Source organism: Mustela nigripes, chromosome 16 (assembly GCF_022355385.1).
Source record: "Mustela nigripes isolate SB6536 chromosome 16, MUSNIG.SB6536, whole genome shotgun sequence".
Taxonomy (NCBI): Eukaryota; Metazoa; Chordata; class Mammalia; order Carnivora; family Mustelidae; genus Mustela; species Mustela nigripes.
In genome coordinates this window covers 51,129,610-51,145,983 of record NC_081572.1, presented here as the reverse complement: position 1 = coordinate 51,145,983, position 16,374 = coordinate 51,129,610, and the positions used below count along the sequence as shown (strand labels likewise).

At 44.9% G+C, this 16,374-nt stretch overlaps 1 long non-coding RNA gene and 1 other non-coding gene across 2 annotated transcripts; one reads left to right on the top strand and one right to left on the bottom strand.

The window, feature by feature from the left end:
- Positions 1–5,133: 5,133 nt before the first annotated feature.
- On the bottom strand, positions 5,134–9,869 carry LOC132004165 (uncharacterized). Its single transcript, XR_009400434.1, has 3 exons — positions 9,835–9,869; positions 9,488–9,562; positions 5,134–5,694 (listed from the first exon to the last, which is right to left on the bottom strand). It is a non-coding gene; the product is annotated as an uncharacterized LOC132004165 (long non-coding RNA).
- Positions 9,870–10,174: 305 nt separating this feature from the next.
- TRNAW-CCA (transfer RNA tryptophan (anticodon CCA)) lies at positions 10,175–10,246 on the top strand. Its single transcript has one exon. It is a non-coding gene; the product is annotated as a tRNA-Trp (tRNA).
- Positions 10,247–16,374: the final 6,128 nt, after the last annotated feature.

Sequence of the window (16,374 nt, the reverse complement as noted above, 5' to 3'; positions counted from 1 at the left end):
AGCGATTTGACAGAGAGAGATCACAAGTAGGCAGAGAGGCAGGCAGAGAGAGAGAGGGGAGGAAGCAGGCTCCCCGCTGAGCAGAGAGCCCGATGTGGGACTCCATCCCAGGACCCCGAGATCATGACCCGAGCCGAAGGCAGCAGCCCAACCCACTGAGCCACCCAGGCGCCCTGATAAGGCCCTTTTAAAAAAATTTTTTAAATTTATTTTACAGAGAAAGCACAAGTAAGGGGATTACAAGAAGGAGAAGCAGGCTTCCGCTGACCAGGGAGCCCAGCACAGGATTTGATCCCTGGACACCAGGATCATAACCCGAGCCGAAGGCAGACACACAACCAACTGAACTACCCAGGCAGCCCTGATAGGACCTTTTAATACATATGCCATATGGCTTCCAAAAGCTTTGGACTCTCGCCAGTTGTGAATGAGAGTGCTTCCTGTCCACACATTTGCCAACATAGGGCAAGGTCATTCTTGTTAATAATTGCTAATTCAGCATTGCCTTCTCTAAGGCAATTTTTGGGGATTTTGTATCCCATAGAAATTGGGAAAGGAACCTTATTCTTTCCATAAGGAAACAAGTTTGGGGGGAATATCAAAATAACTGAGGTAAACAGGTTTCAAATTTTTTTTCTTTCCTTTTTTTTTAATATTTTTTTTTTAATTTATTTGACAGACAGAGATCACAAGTAGGCAGAGAGGCAGGCAGAGAGAGAGGAGGAGGAAGCAGGCTCCCCTCTGAGCAGAGAGCCCGATGTGGGGCTCGATCCCAGGACCCCGAGATCATGACCCAAGCCGAAGGCAGAGGCTTTAACCCACTGAGCCACCCAGGCACCCCACAGGTTTCAAATTCTTGAGAGGGACCTTTCAACTCCTGCCATCCCATCTGCACCAGGAGTTTCTCCTACTCTGTTCATATAAGCAGAACTCCACACTGTCATTTTAAGTGATATTATTGCCAGAGAAAATCCTGATATCCCATATCCCCAGGCAGTAGGTATCTCAGGAAAACCCATATATACCTAGAAATTTAAGAATAGAATTGGTGTGACAATACCACTCTTCCTTTCCTCAGGTGGGAAACTGGACCCTGGACTCATGTTTTCTGAGGGAAAAGTCATCTCCCCCAAAGTGGTTTTTCTGCAAGGTCAAGGCTCATGGCTTTACAAGGTTGAAGGGCAGGAAGTTAGAGTGAATCCAGACCACAGACTTGTGGTCCTTTATCCCTTATTCTCTGGGAGCTCTCTCTCCAGTGAGTGTAGGTGACCCGCTAAGCCAGTTAAGCAATGAGAAAATGGTACATCTCTAACCACTCTGTCCAAGTTGATAGGAGCATGCTCCTGGGGATCCTCCCAGAACATTCCTGGAATTCCCACTGTGCCAGAGCTCTGTCTCTGAAATGGAGGGTGACAGTGAGATCACCACTTTCATAGCCACAGAAGCTCTTTGGAGAAGAAAGACCCCTTCATGAATCAAAGGATTCTAATCTAATGGTAGGATTTCAGACAGTTTGTTTTTTTTTTTTTTAATATTTTATTTCTTTATTTTCAGAGAGACAGAGAAAGAGTGAGCACAAGCACGGGGAGCCACAGGCAGAGGGGGAAGCTCCCATTGAGCTGGGAGCCTGATGTGGGACTCAATCCCAGGACCCTGGGATCATGACCTGAGCCGAAGGCAGACACTGAACGACTGAGTCACCCAGGTGCCCCTAAAATACTTTAAGAAAAGAAAACTAAATAACTGTATCAGTGGGGTGTGTTACTGTTCCATGGGCATATTCTGTTCCATTGATCTATTTGTCAATCCTTATGACAGTATTGATTTTTTGGAGTCTACAAAGTTTCCAACAATAAAAGAAATGGTAGTAGTATACCTGTAGTATATTTGTACCATAAAACATCACTCAGCAATAAAAAGGAACAAGAAACTACTAATGTGGATGAAAACATACTGTGTAAAAGAAACCTTACAAAAGAAAAAAAGAAAAAAAGGATACATAATGTATATGTGCTGCCGAAGTGAGCACAAAAAAAAAAAAAAAACACACATAATGAATGTATGATTTCATTTGTTTGAAATTCTAGAACAGGCAAAAATAATTTATGGTGGGGGGAGTTGCCTGGATAGCTCAGTCTTAAGCATCCAACTCTTGATTTCAGCCAGTCATGAGACTGCAGGGAGTCTGCTTCTTTCTCTCTCCCTCTGCCCCTCCCCTGCTGGCATACACGTGCATGCTCTCTCTCTAAAATAATTCTTTTTTTAAAAATGTGTGCTGGGGAAAAATAAGAATGGTCATTCTACCTAGGAGTTGGGTTTGGGAATTGACTGGAAAGAACCGTGATGGAACTTTCTAGAGTAATGTCAATGCTCTATAGCTTGATAGGGTTTGGGTTGCTCAAGAACACACACTTGGTAAAACTCAACCAATATACACTTCAGATTTGTGAATTTTATGTTATAAACTTAACCTAATAGGGGGGGAAAGTTTAAAATGTTAAACCCTAGGTAACCTATTGCTAACCTTACAAATAAAACTGCCAGTTATTTTACCAGCAAGAGATGGGTTTATTTAGGAATAGATAAGAATTGCAACCCAGGACCCCTTTTTACAGAGGAAATGGGGGAGCTGGGAAGGTCTGTTATAAATTAAAAATCCATTGGAGTAAACTGGGAATTCAAAGTATAGGGACTTCTCATTGGCTGATCTGTGGCTGTCTCTCATTGGCTGGACTGTTGCCAAGAGGTGAAGCAGGGAGAAATCTTCCTTCCTCCTGCTCTCTCCACCCTGCCCGCAACCGTTCCATTTCATTCTAAATGAGGTTTCCATTTATTAATTTTCACAGTGTATATCCTGAAATATTTAACAGCAAGTATGCTGATGTCTGCAATTTACACTGAAGTCCATCAAAAACTAAGATGGACCGATGGATGGATAAATGAATAAATATGTGATAACGTAAGTAAACTGCAAAATGTTAATAGTAGAATTTAGCTGCATATGTAAGAGTCTACTGCAAATATTTCAACTTGGATGTCGGTTGGAAATTTTTCCTAATGAGATGTTAGAAAAGGATAGCTATGGGTTTTTGTCTTAGCAACAGTGGAGTAACTGGTATCAACTACACCCATATAATATATATATATTATTATATATGTTATATTCTATATTATATATAGAATATAATAAGACACCAGCCAACAATTAATTCAGGGCTATGATTTTTTTTTCCTTTATTGAGGTATACTTGACAAATAAAATTGTAAGATTATTTATGTATTCATTTATATTTTAGAGAGAGCATGCATAAGCAGGGGGAAGGGGCAGAGGCAGAAGGAGAGAGAGAATCCTAAACAGGCTCCACGCTCAGCACAGAGCCCAATGCAGTGCTCGGTTTCACGATCCTTAGATCATGACCTGAGCTGAAATCAAGAGTTGGAGGCTTGAGCAACTGAGCCACCCAGGCACCCTTAAAATTGTAAGATATTTAAAGTGTACAGTGCACATCGTGAAACGATCCTCAAGTTAATGAATACATCCATCACTTCACATATTTAACTTTTTTCTCTTTCCTTTTTTTTTTTTTTTTTTTTGGTGAGAACGTTTAAGATCTAGCCTCTTAGCAAATTTCCATTATACAGTACAGTGTTATCAATTATAGTCACCATGTTATATATTAGTTCCTCAATCTTATCCATCTTAGAACTGAAAGTTTGTATCCTTTTACCCTCTTTCTAGTTCCTCCCCCATCCACCCCCCCCCCACAACCACTTTGGGCTCTGAGCCTTGGAAAAAGAAAAGCATAGGAATTGAACCCACATCCTTCCCGGCTTTCACCCTGGTAACATTTCGTGAACCCGTGGAGAAAGTTGAAGCCCCAAAGAGATCAGCATCTCCCTGGAGAGGAAAAGCAAAGACCAAAGTTTAGGAATTGTGATTTGGATTTAAGAGGCCCAGTGTCAGACAAGGAAGGACTCGAGAAAGGCCACGTTAGAAATATGCATGGAAATCGCCCTCGAGGCCACAGCATCCTTTGCACTGCATCTGTAAGAGACTGGGCTCCCAGAGGCCTGGTGGAGAGTAATTGCTGGGAAGCCTGAGAAATGGGGGGTGATTCTGGAGGACACACATGAGGCCACGTGATGCAATTTGGGCCCAACCAAAATGAACAGACTTTGCTGAACACCCTGGGCATTGAGACCCCAGAAAGTCCACAACCGATGAGTAAGGATCACACTATTCAAATAAGGGCCATGCCCAGGCAATAAAGACACAGCTAAAACAGACACAGCTTAATAAAAATGAAAACCGATCTTTGGCCAGATTTGAGGTTCCGCTGGTAACTGAATTGTCTGCCAGAATGAAAGTCATTAGAGGAAGATAACACTTAAAACCTCTACAATTTGTCTTTATCACCCACATCACCCAGAGAAATAATTAAGCAAAGTGCACAAAAGAGAAAAAATAGGTGAGTGATAATAAAGAAAGAGAGTAACATTAAATCCAGAAATGATCCACATAGTGGAGTTCGCACTCAAGAGTCTCAAAATTGTTACGATTCTTATGTTTTTTAAAAATAGAAGAGGGGCACCTGGGTGACTCAGTGGGTTAAAGTCTCTGCCTTTGGCTCAGGTCATGATCCCAGAGTCCTGGGATGGAGCCCCACATTGGGCTCTCTGCTCAGAGGGGAGCCTGCTTCCTCCTCTCTCTCTGCCTGCCTCTCTGCCTGCTTGTAATCTCTGTCTGTCAAATAAATAAATGAAATCTTTTAAAAAAATAAAATAGGGATGCCTGGGTGGCTCAGTTGGTTAAGCAACTGCCTTCAGCTCGGGTCATGATCCCAGCGTCCTGAGATTGAGTCCCACATCGGGCTCCTTGCTTGGCAGGGAGCCTGCTTCTCCCTCTGCCTCTGCCTGCCACTCTGTCTGCCTGTGCTCACTCTCGCTCCTCTCTCTCTGACAAATAAATAAATAAAATCTTTTAAAATAAATAAATAAATAAAATAAAAATAGAAGAAAACGAGGACTATTTATTTAAAATGTGGGACAGAGTATCTCAAAACAAAGTCCACCAAAAGTCAAGTGGAATCAAGTACAATATTTGAAATTTATTGGATAAGATGAGCCCCAGAGTTAGCATAGCAGAAAACAGTACATACTAAATGTGAAAACAGGTAAGGAGGTGAGGCACAGCTAAGCATCTGACTCTTGATTTTGGCTCAGGTCATGATCTCAGGATCCCGTTGGACTCTGTGCTCAGCAGGGAGTCTATGACTTCTCTCCCTCTGTCCCTCCCCTGCTCAGACACACATGTGCATACACTTGTGCTCTCTACAATAACGAAGTAAGTCTTAAAAAGCATACACACAAGTAAGTAGAAAATGCCCAAACTGAATAACAGAGAAGAATAAGAATGGAAAAAGCAAAAAAATCAACTTTGTTCAAAGATAACCCACAAATTCAACAAATGGTTGAATGCCACTCCCCCAAATGGTTAAATATAAAGATCAATATAGTTGATTCATCACGGTCTGCTGCAAATAAAATGTAGAAAGACATGGGCGCCTGGGTTAAGCCTCTGCCTTTGGCTCGGGTCATGGTCTTCAGGTCCTGGGATCGGGTCCCGCATCAGGCTCCCTGCTCAGCAGGGTACCTGCTTCCCTCTCTGCCTCTCTGCCAACTTGTGATCTCTCTCTGTCAAATAAACAAATAAAATCTTTTTTAAAAAAAAGTAGAAAGACACTTTATATTATCAACTAGGAACTAAGGAAGGTAGAAGAGAAATGAATAATGTCTTTTTTTTTAGATTTTTAACATTTTATTTTTTGACAGTGAGCTGATGAGAAGCACAAGTAGGCAGAAAGAGAGGGAGAAGCAAAGAACCTCACACGGGGCTCGATCCCAAGATCCTGGGATCATGAACTGAGCCAAAGGCAGAGACTCAACTGACTGAGCCACCCAAACACCCTTGCTATTGCTGTTTTTAAATAAAGCACCTGGAATTCAAGGAAATCTCTGTCAAAACAGTAGTTAAGTACAAGCCAGAGGGCAGACACTTCAGTGAGCACACACAACAAGGAATACAGCCTTTGCCAAAAATAATTTGGAAGAGTCACTAAACAAATCAACTACTACAACCTTTAACAATTAAAAAAAAAGGGACGCCTGGGTGGCTCAGTTGGTTAAGCAGCTGCCTTCGGCTCAGGTCATGATCCCAGCGTCCTGGGATCGAGTCCCACATCGGGCTCCTTGCTCCGCAGGGAGCCTGCTTCTCCCTCTGACTCTGCCTTCCACTCTGTCTGCCTGTGCTCGCTATCACTCTCTCTCTCTTACAAATAAATAAATAAAATCTTTTAAAAAAAAATAAATAAATAAATAAAAATAAAATAAAAAAAAAAACAAATAAAAAAAAAAAAAAAAAACCACAACAAACCCTGTCAAGGGGGAGAATCTGGTTTCCACTTGATTTGAAAAAAACTCTGACTTTTGGGTAGAGGTTAATTGTACCAAATCAATTAAAAAAACAAAACATGGTTTATCTATACAGTGGAATAGTATTTGGCAACAAAAGGGAATGAAGAATTGATACAGACTGTGACATATATGGACCTTGAAAATATTACGTAAAAACTGCAGGGATGTAGGCTTACATCCCCAGCACAAAGTACTATATAGGTGTGGGAAAAGAATTAAGGAAGCTCTCGAAAGACTGATACGGAGTGATTTCCAGGATAAACTAGTGAGTTTAAAAAAAGAAAAAAAAAACTAGTGAGTTAAAAAAAAGCAACACAAACTGCAAAATAATTATAGCGTGCCATCCTTTATATAAGGAGATATAAGAAAATAGGCATCTGGAGTGCCTGGGTGGCTCAGTAGGTTAAAGCCTCTGCCTTCAGCTCAGGTCATGATCCCAGGGTCCTGGGACTGAGTCCCATATCGGGCTTCCTGGTCAGTGGGGAGCCTGCTGCTCCCTCTGCCTCTGACACTCCCCTGCTTGTGCTTGCTCTCTCTCTGACAAATAAGCAAATAAAATATTTTTGTTTATTTATTTATTTATTTATTTGACAGAGAGAGAGAGCATGAGCCAGGGAGAGGGCAGAGAGAAAGGAAGAAGCAGACTCCTTGGTGAGCAGGGAACCTGACTCGGGGCTCGATCCAGGAACCCTGTGATCATGACCTGAGCCAAAGGCAAATGCTTAACCATCTGAGCCATGAAGCGCCCCAATATAGCCTCTTATATAGCTCTGACACTTAGAAGTATGGCAATATTTTAATATGCAAAAAAATTTTTTAAATAATGAAAAACAATGGAGGTGTGTGTGCATGTGTGAACCAGAAATGGAGTACAAGAGTCACAGCCTAGGGGCACCTGGGTGGCTCAGTGGGTTAGGCTGCTGTCTTTGGCTCAGGTCATGATCTCAGGGTCCTGGGATCGAGTCCTGCATCGGGCTCTCTGCTCAGCAGGGAGCCTGCTTCCTCCTCTCTCTCTCTCTCTCTCTGCCTGCCTCTCTGTCTACTTGTAATCTCTGTCTGTCAAATAAAATAAATAAAATCTTTAAAAAAAAGTCACAGCCTAACTGTATTATAAATAAATAACATAAACAAGAAAGAAGGGCTCGAAGGAGACGTCTAACCTAAATTATTTTTGCAAAACAATATTCTGGCTATAAAGCCAAGGCAAAAAGAAATGAATACATATCTTGTAATCATCTTAATAAATCTTTTCTTACAGATATATAGATTAGTCATTCTGAAACACACATGTATATACACACATGCAAACATGTACATACATATTTATAGCAAGTGCATATATTAAAACTATTGAGAACTGGGTGTTTTGGTGTCGGAGAGAAGTCACAGATAAGGAAAAGGGAAATGACACCGCATTGCAGTACACACACCTAACACCCAGATCTTGGTTTCAAACACCACTCCAACAACAGGAACTAGGGCTCCTTGGAGAAATGTTTGATTCCAGGACCCACATGGGAACAACACAAGGCATCTTGTGCCAGAAACTAAGGAAGTGCTCAAAAGAGGATGGTTGCATGTTGAAAAATTCAACGTGCCAACCTGAAAGAGCTCATAATGGCCAAAGCTGGAACAATTTTGGAAACAATATAAGAAAAGATATTCTATGGATTAAATGCACGGAATTAAAAAATACCCAGGAGAGGGGTGCCTGGGTGGCTCAGTCGGTTAATCTCTTGATTTCAGCTCAGGTCATGATCTCAGGGGTGGTGGGATTCAGTCAGGCAATAGGATCTGAGCTCAGCATGGCACCTGCTTGAGACTCTCTCTCTTCCTCTCTCTCTACCCCTCCCCATGCTTGCACTCTCTCTCTAAAATAAATAATCTTTTAAAAAAAAAGAAAGAAATTATATTCTATGGATTAAATCCATACAATTTAAAAATACCTGAGTCTGCATTGATGCAAATAACTGAATATGTAATACACAAATAAATGGGAAGGAAGAGGCAGCTCGTTCTTACAGAAGGACTCTGATGACAAATGTAGAAGGAAAAAGGAATAAAAAAAATCACCAAGAGGCAAACACCAACCCTGGTGTAATCATTGTTGCAGGCAAAATGGATGCTAAGGGTGCCTGGGTGGTTCAGTGGGTTAAGCCTCTGCCTTTGGCCCAGGTCATGATCTCAGGGTCCTAGGATCGAGCCCTGCATGGGGCTCTCTGCTCAGCAAGGAGCCTGCTTCCTCCTCTCTCTCTGCCTGCCTCTCTGCTTACTTGTGATCTCTGTCTGTCAAATAAATAAAATATTTTTTTAAAAAAAGGATGCTAAGATCGGGCTCTCTGCTCAGCAGGGAGCCTGCTTCTCCCTCTGACTCTGCCTGCCACTCTGTCTGCCTGTGCTCGTTCTCGCTCTCTCTCTCTCTGACAAATAAATAAATAAAATCTTTAAAAAAAAAAAAAAAAAAAAAAAAGGATGCTAAGATTAGTAGGGGCAAGTCTGAGGAGGAAACAGGGTATTTGCATAGCTTCAAAGCATTTACCCCCAAATATTTGTTAAAAATAAAATAAAAACGTTTGCAAAGCAGGAAACAGCATTACAGTGGAGAAAGAGCAGAAACCGTGTTAACTAAGTGGTCTAAGTGAGCATCACTGGCCCTAAGACGCGCTGACAGCAGGAACCCCCCAGCGTGCGGGACTGGAAAGGTCACAGCATCATTTCGTTGGGATGGGGAGCGACTCTGTGAAGGAGAAAGGGAGGGAGAGGGAACCACCAGCACGTGAAAAGTGAGTTTTACAAAAGGGAACTATAGGGTTTAGGGACACACGCTTGAGTGATAAAACTATGAAGGAAAGCAGTTGGGGGCGTCTGGGACGCTCGGTCCGCTGAGCGCTGAGCGAGCCACTCTTGATCTCAGCTCAGGGCATGATCTCAAAGTCCCGTGTTCAAGTCCTGTTTCTCCACCCGGGGGGCGGGGACCAGGGTGTTCCCTCGGTGATGACTCATCAAGCAATACCTTTGTTTCGTGCGGTTTTCTGAACCCGTGCTGTTCCTCACAGTCCCCAAGCTCTAGCAGGACACTTGTGACTACCTGGGTAGAAGCAAATACGGAAATACATAAAAATGCAATCCAAGAAATCACTGATTTCCAGTTGTATTACACTCTTCTGTAACATCCACATTTTCAAAAATGAGTTTTTAGTTTTATACCTGGGGGTGGGAGCAGGGCGGGGGGGGGGGGGGGGGTTATGATCATTCCATTTTTAGGCTAAGTTCCAAAGTCACTTGGGTTGGGTTTTTGTTTCCCCCTTTAACCCTCGGTGGGGTCGAGCGTCCTCCCAACCCTCACTTCCCGGTGCTGACCGCTTCCTCCCGGCCGCCGGAGTCCAGGGGGCCAGGTCCCCGCCGGGTCCCCAGTGCTGGTTGCACCCGGAGACAGCAGCCCCGTTGGCTCCGGGGGCCCCGGGGGCCGTCGCGCCCGGCCTGGAGCCCGACTGTCCCCCGCGGGGGCCGAGCGGCCGGACGGGCAGGTGGCGGCAGGGGACCCCGCCTTCATGGGGTGCAGCCCTGCGCCCGCGCCTCGGCTCCGTCCGCCCTGCGGCTCCCTCGCAAAGCGCAGGAGCTACGTAGGGACGCGACGGAGGGGGGAGGGGAGGTGTAGGCTGGAAGAGTCTTAAAAGATCAAAAGTCACTTTTGCCCGGTGACCTCGTGGCGCAATGGTAGCGCGTCTGACTCCAGATCAGAAGGTTGCGTGTTCAAGTCACGTCGGGGTCACGACCACCTGTTTTCTCTCCCACGCAAGGAAATGGAAGGGTTAGGTGTTTTGTAATTTCGTCCCTGCAGAGACGCCAAGGGAGTTTCTGCTGCTAACTCTCTTGCAGTAAAGAAACCAGAGATCTGAGCATCGGGGGGCCCGGCGGTGACCTTTTCCCAGTCCGCGGCGCTGATGTGGGCAGCACCTGGGGGGACTGGACTCCCCCGACAAGAGACCCTGCCCACCTCCCCCATACCTCTCGCCCTCCGCAACCACCCCCCGCCCCTCCCCCATTACAAAACTCAGCACCAGAAGAGCAATTTTTTTTTTTTGAGCAATTTTCTTTTAAAAGACCAACCACACAATAGAAAACAGGTACAGAATATAAAACGTAAATTGTTTTGAAACCTATAGTTTTAAAAAGAATGTTTTTCATTCGCCCATTTTAGAAAAGTTTTCTGGTGTATTTTTTGAGTCTTGCTTTTCCGTTCTTTTTTTTACCCTTCCATATGGTGGTAATTACCACCAAGTGGATGGATAATTGGGCTTCTCTGTATTCTGCATCTATAATCTCTCCAATTGTTTCTTGTGTTTTCCTATTTTCCCTGCATTTAGGGATATCTTTGCCCATCAACTGGGATTCCATTTTCTACAACTTCAGTCCTGCTCTTTAAATAGAGGGCATTGTAGGGTGCCTGGGTGGCTCAGTGGATTAAACATCTGCCTTTGGCTAACGTCATGATACCAGAGTCCTGGAATCGAGCCCTGCATCAGGCTCTCCGCTGCGCAGGGGAGTCAGCTTCTCCCTCTGCTGTTCGCCCTGCCTGTGCCTTCGTGCTCATTCTCTCTCTCAAATAAGTAAATAAAATTCTTTAAGTAGAGGGCGTCATTATGCCATCACTGTCATTTTGAGTTCCTGTTGTATTCTCCTCTCTTTTAAATTCAGCTACTTACTCCATAAAGCTTTCCACACTTCAAAGAGACCATATCTTGCAGAATTCCTCCTATTATTTTCCGGCGGGGGGTGGGGGGTGGGGAATCTGAACCCTTTGATCATTTTCAGTGGCATGTTTTTGTTCTGCCGGGAGTGATTCTTTTCCTGGCTCTGCAGAATTTAAAACAAAACAAAATCGAAAGCAAAGGAAACTTGATTTTACCTCTTCCTCATCTGAAATTAGACTCAGTGAGTCAGCTTGGTCCTGCTCTCCAGTCACTGGTGGACAAATCCTTTCTCAGACTGATTAGCTGGAGGACCGCATGGGGGCATAGCTCTCAACCCCATTTCCAGAGTTTAGAAGCAGTGATGTTTTTCTCCCCCTTTCCCATGTGGTTCCCTTGTTGTTGTGAACCATAGAACAACCATGAACCCAGGTACTAATCGCTAGCGATCCCACATTTCAGTGTGAGTTTCAATTTGAACTTCTGAAATGGATCTTACCTCCACCGCTAGGACAGAAAACACCTTTTCTATGCACTTAAAACTCCTATAATTAACATTTTGATGTGATCCCAAACAAACACTTGGAGATCCCTTCCATTTCTCCACCTTTCAAGAGTCCGACATTCAAAGAATCCATTGTGTACGTAAGACAGCCTGAGAATTGGTTCTGGGCAAACTTTTATTAGTTATAAAATTTTAGTAACGTCCTTCAAGTTTCTTATGTGAATTTAAAATGTTTTATTTTTGTTTATTTATAAACCAGATTTTAAAACGTCTATTTGTGGGGTGCCTGGGTGGCTCAATTGGTTAAGTATCTGCCTTTGGCTCTGGTTGTGGTCTCAGGGTCATAGGATTGAGCCCAGCATTGAGCTCCCTGCTTCTCCCTCTCCCTCTGTTGCTCCCCTTGCTTGTGCTCAGTCTCTCCTGTCAAATGAATTAATAAAACCTTTAAAAAGAAATGAAGAGAAAAGGAAAGGAAGCATTAAAGATGGCAGAGCCTTGCACACTGCATTTGATACATTTTGTCACCCCCCCCCCATTTTCTCTCCCAGTGAAGGTGCTTTCCTTAGCTCCAGCCAATTGGGGCCACAGGAGCTGCTTCCCTAGCTGGAGAGATGTTCTCTGGACAGAACCTGAGCCAACTGCTTTTTATCTCCAAAGATTTGATTGGAAACAAATGGAGCCCACTGTTTGCTTTGGAGGGCATTCTAAGCCAGTACAAATGTGAGATGAAATCGCAAATGACTTTGCTTTTTTTGGTTTTTGTTTTTTAAGATTTTTATTTATTTATTTGACAGACAGAGATCACAAGTAGGCAGAGAGACAGGCAGAGAGAGGGGGAAGCAGGCTCCCTGCTGAGCAGAGAATGCAGTGAGGGGCTCGATTCCAGGACCCTGGGATCATGACCTGCGCCAAAGGCAGAAGCTTAACCCACTGAGCCACCCAGGCATCTGTGTCTTTGCTTCTTATCCTTCCTTAAAATACCTATTTTTTTTGAGTTCTCCTTCTCATAGAGGGAGCTAAAGGGGAGAGAGGGAGGGACAGTTCCCATGACCTGTGGGGTCACTGTGATTACAGTGATTACGGCATCCATCCTGTGTTAATAGTCTATAGTCTCTGAACACGAATTCACGCCAGGGTCCCACCCTGAGGTCTCACCGCTGCCCTCCCTTGTGCTCCCCTCATGCTCTTTCCCTACAGAGGACTCACGCTAGCACCTGACGCTGGGTTGATGGACACTTCTGAAAGATCGCCTTCCCCATTAGACTGGGACACTCTCTTCCCTCTCCTGTCCCCGGGGAGCACCACGCCCTTAGTCAATTACACCCACCATCACAGTTACTTAAGGAAGCTTTCCCTCTCCAAACCTGGTCTTGGGGGCAAAAAGGCAACACTCTGAGTTCAAGACAGCCTTGGAACAAGGCAGAGTCATTTTGGAAAGGAGACTAGGTTTTGATCAATGTATGACCCAGTACATAGCCCAGAGCCCTGGGGGAACCGACTGGACCTCAAATGCTTGAGCACCTCCAGGGGCCACTCTGAAGGCAAAGAGCAGCGTGCTCGTGGTCCCCAGCAGAGATGTCATTGTAGGAGAAAGAAAAAGTCCCTCTCCTCACCTGGGGACTCACGGTCAGAAACTCAGCCCACGCCTGCCTTTCTCGATCTCAGGGCCAGTTTGAGCACTAAGTGGCATAGCTCCCAGACATGCCAACCAGGAACCCCCAAAGCCTCATCTGAGGGAACACTGCCCTCCTTAGGGTCACAATTCAGAAGGCTTTGGCTGCTCATAAAGGACACATTAATATCCCCATTTTACAGAAAAGAAAATGAAAATAATTTCCTGCTTTCAGGTTCTCTGTTGTCAGAGGTATTATTCAATTCCCTCCTTGACCCCAAATTCTAGGAGACCCTGACACACCTCGCATTTTAGATGCCTACGGACCAAGAGACCATTCTCAAATTTCTCAGATTGAACTGTTCCTGGTTTGGCGTATGAACGCTGGTTCTCTAATGTCTTTCTTTTTTTGTTTGTTTGTTTTTTGTTTTATATTTATTTATTTATTTGACAGACAGAGATCACAAGTAGGCAGAGAGGCAGGCAGAGAGAGAGGAGGAAGCAGGCTCCCTGCAGAACAGAGAGCCCGATGTGGGGCTCTATCCTAAAAGCCTGGGATCGGGACCTAAGCAGAAGGCAGAGGCTTCAACCCGCCGAGCCACACAGGCGCCCCCCCTTTTTAAGATTTTATTTATTTATTTGACACAGAGAGATCGCAAGTAGGTGGGGGGGGCAGGCTCCCCACTGAGCAGAGAGCCCAATGAGGGGCTAGATCCCAGTTCCCTGGGATCATGACCTGAGCCGAAAGCAGTGGCATTAACCCACTGAGCCACCCAGGCACCCTGTCTAATGTCTTTAGAGATGCTCGGGAATCCCCCCCTCCACTACCCCCCCACCATGTGTCACTCCAGCCCTCTGAGATCAGTGGACCCCAGTCATCCTGGCTGCCCCCCATGAAGGAATCAGACAATGTCAGTGTCTCAGTCCTAACCCCCAGCTCCACCCCCAAGGATTCAGATTTCTGCCCAAGTCGCTGTGGGATTCCTTTTAAGACTCATCAGAGTCTCGGGATTTAGGGACTCCCACGGTGCAAGCCCAGGTCTAGGATCCCTAGCACAGGAAGTCAGCCAGTGGACCCAAGTCATAGTGCCACTGTGGTGTTCCCACAGTTCCCAAAGGGCAGCAAGTTCATAAAACACGGGGTGAAGAAGGGGTTCTGGGGGGCATTAAGTTGGTACCCCCGATACCTTAGTAAAGTAACAGGTGAAATCCTGCCCCATCGGCAGGAACACCCTGCATTTCATCGTTTGTATATGTGAGGTCTTTGTAAACTATAGTACCTCCCTAATATATTAAGAATTACATAAACCCGGGGCGTCTTGCTGGCTCAGTGGGTTCAATGGTTAAGCATCTGCCTTGGGCTCAGGTCATGATCTCAGGGTTTTGGGAGAAGCCCGAGTTTGAGTCCCTGCTCCCTGGGGAGTCTGCTTCTCCCTCTGCCCCTCCCCCCTGCTCATGCTCTCTCTCTCAATCTCTCAAAAATAAATAAATGAAATCTTTAAAAAAAAAAAAAAAAAGGCTTACAGAAACCACACGGGTGAACTGGTGAACTGATGACCGTGTACCGCAGTAAGAAGCAGAATTAAGTCAGCCCTTTGAAGCTGAGGAGCACCAAAGAGGAGGGAAAAAAAAGCCCTAACAATTATATTGATAGAGACTATGTTCATGGAGATTTTATACGCATTTGCTTATTTAATTCTCAAAGTGAGGCTACTTGGAGATTAGCTGCCCATTTCCAAATGAGGTGGACATAGTTCAGAGAGGTTTAGTAACAGATCTACGTGGCTAAATTATGAGGTGGCTAGAATTAGGAGCTCTCTGCCTTTTTCTGGAGCTCAAATTCCTAAACACATGCGTCTTCACGGTGTACAACTGACCCAGGTTATGCTGGGTTTTCACTTCTCCATCATCTGAGATCCCTCCCTCTTTCCATAACCTCCTTCTAGCTTATTCTCACAATCACAGGTTCTCTGACCATGTGGGAACTCCCAGGGCATTGAATCCGCTGCTCACGAAGGAGCCCCCCACTTCTCCTCCTTATTTTTTTTTAAGGTTTCATTTACTTATAAATGACAGAGAGAGGGAGAGAGAGAACAAGCAGGGGGTGCAGCAGAGGGAGAGGGAGAAACAGGCTCTCCTCGAACAGGGAGCCTGAGGCGGGGCTCGATCTGAAGACGCTGGGATTAAGACCTCAGCCTAAGCGGATAACGGATGCTTAACAGACCAAGCCCCCCAGGCATCCCTCCCTGATCTCCTTTTGAGATCGTTCTATTTCCTGGGGTCCTCGGACATCTCAGGTTCCTGTCTCCAGGCTACCCTAAACACTTCTTGCCAGTGTCTTCTGCAAGATCTCCCTCAAAAGGACCAGTCAAACCCTTCAAACATTGCCCCAGCCCTGTGCTCTCCTCTGACTTGAGCATTTATTTCTTCAGTGGCTTGAGTCTTCCATTGTGAGTTCTGCAGGGACAGTGTCTACAAACTCACATCCCTATTTCATTCCTGCAGTATTATCTCGACTTGCAAGCGCTACAGGAAGTTAAAAGGAAATGTATCTCAAACCGAAACCCTCAAACTTTCTCAGCAAATAAAAGTGACTTTTCCTCTTGGTTCCAATCTCATGTAATAGCTGCACAAGATGTCCACTAAATTAATCCTTGAGCGACCTCTCCAGCTACACAGATAGAAGGCTGCCCTGGTGTTCTCTCTACACCCTATACCCATAAGCTTCCTCCCTGGTGTAAATGTCAAGTCCTCAAACAATGCCAGAGTTGGTATTGAAATCTAAAAGATAATGTTCTTGGGTGCCTGGGTGGCTCAGTGGGTTAAAGCCTCTGCCTTTGGCTCAGGTTATGATCTCCGGGTCCTGGGATTGAGCCCTGCATTGGGCTCTCTGCCTGCTTCCTCCTCTCTCTCTGCCTATTTGTGATCTCTCTCTGTGTCAAATAAATAAAATATTTATTAAAAAATAAAATTAAGGGGCGCCTGGGTGGCTCAGTAGGTTAAGCCGCTGCCTTCGGCTCAGGTCATGATCCCAGGGTCCTGGGATCGAGTCCCGCATCGGGCTCTCTGCTCAGCAGGGAGCCTGCTTCCTA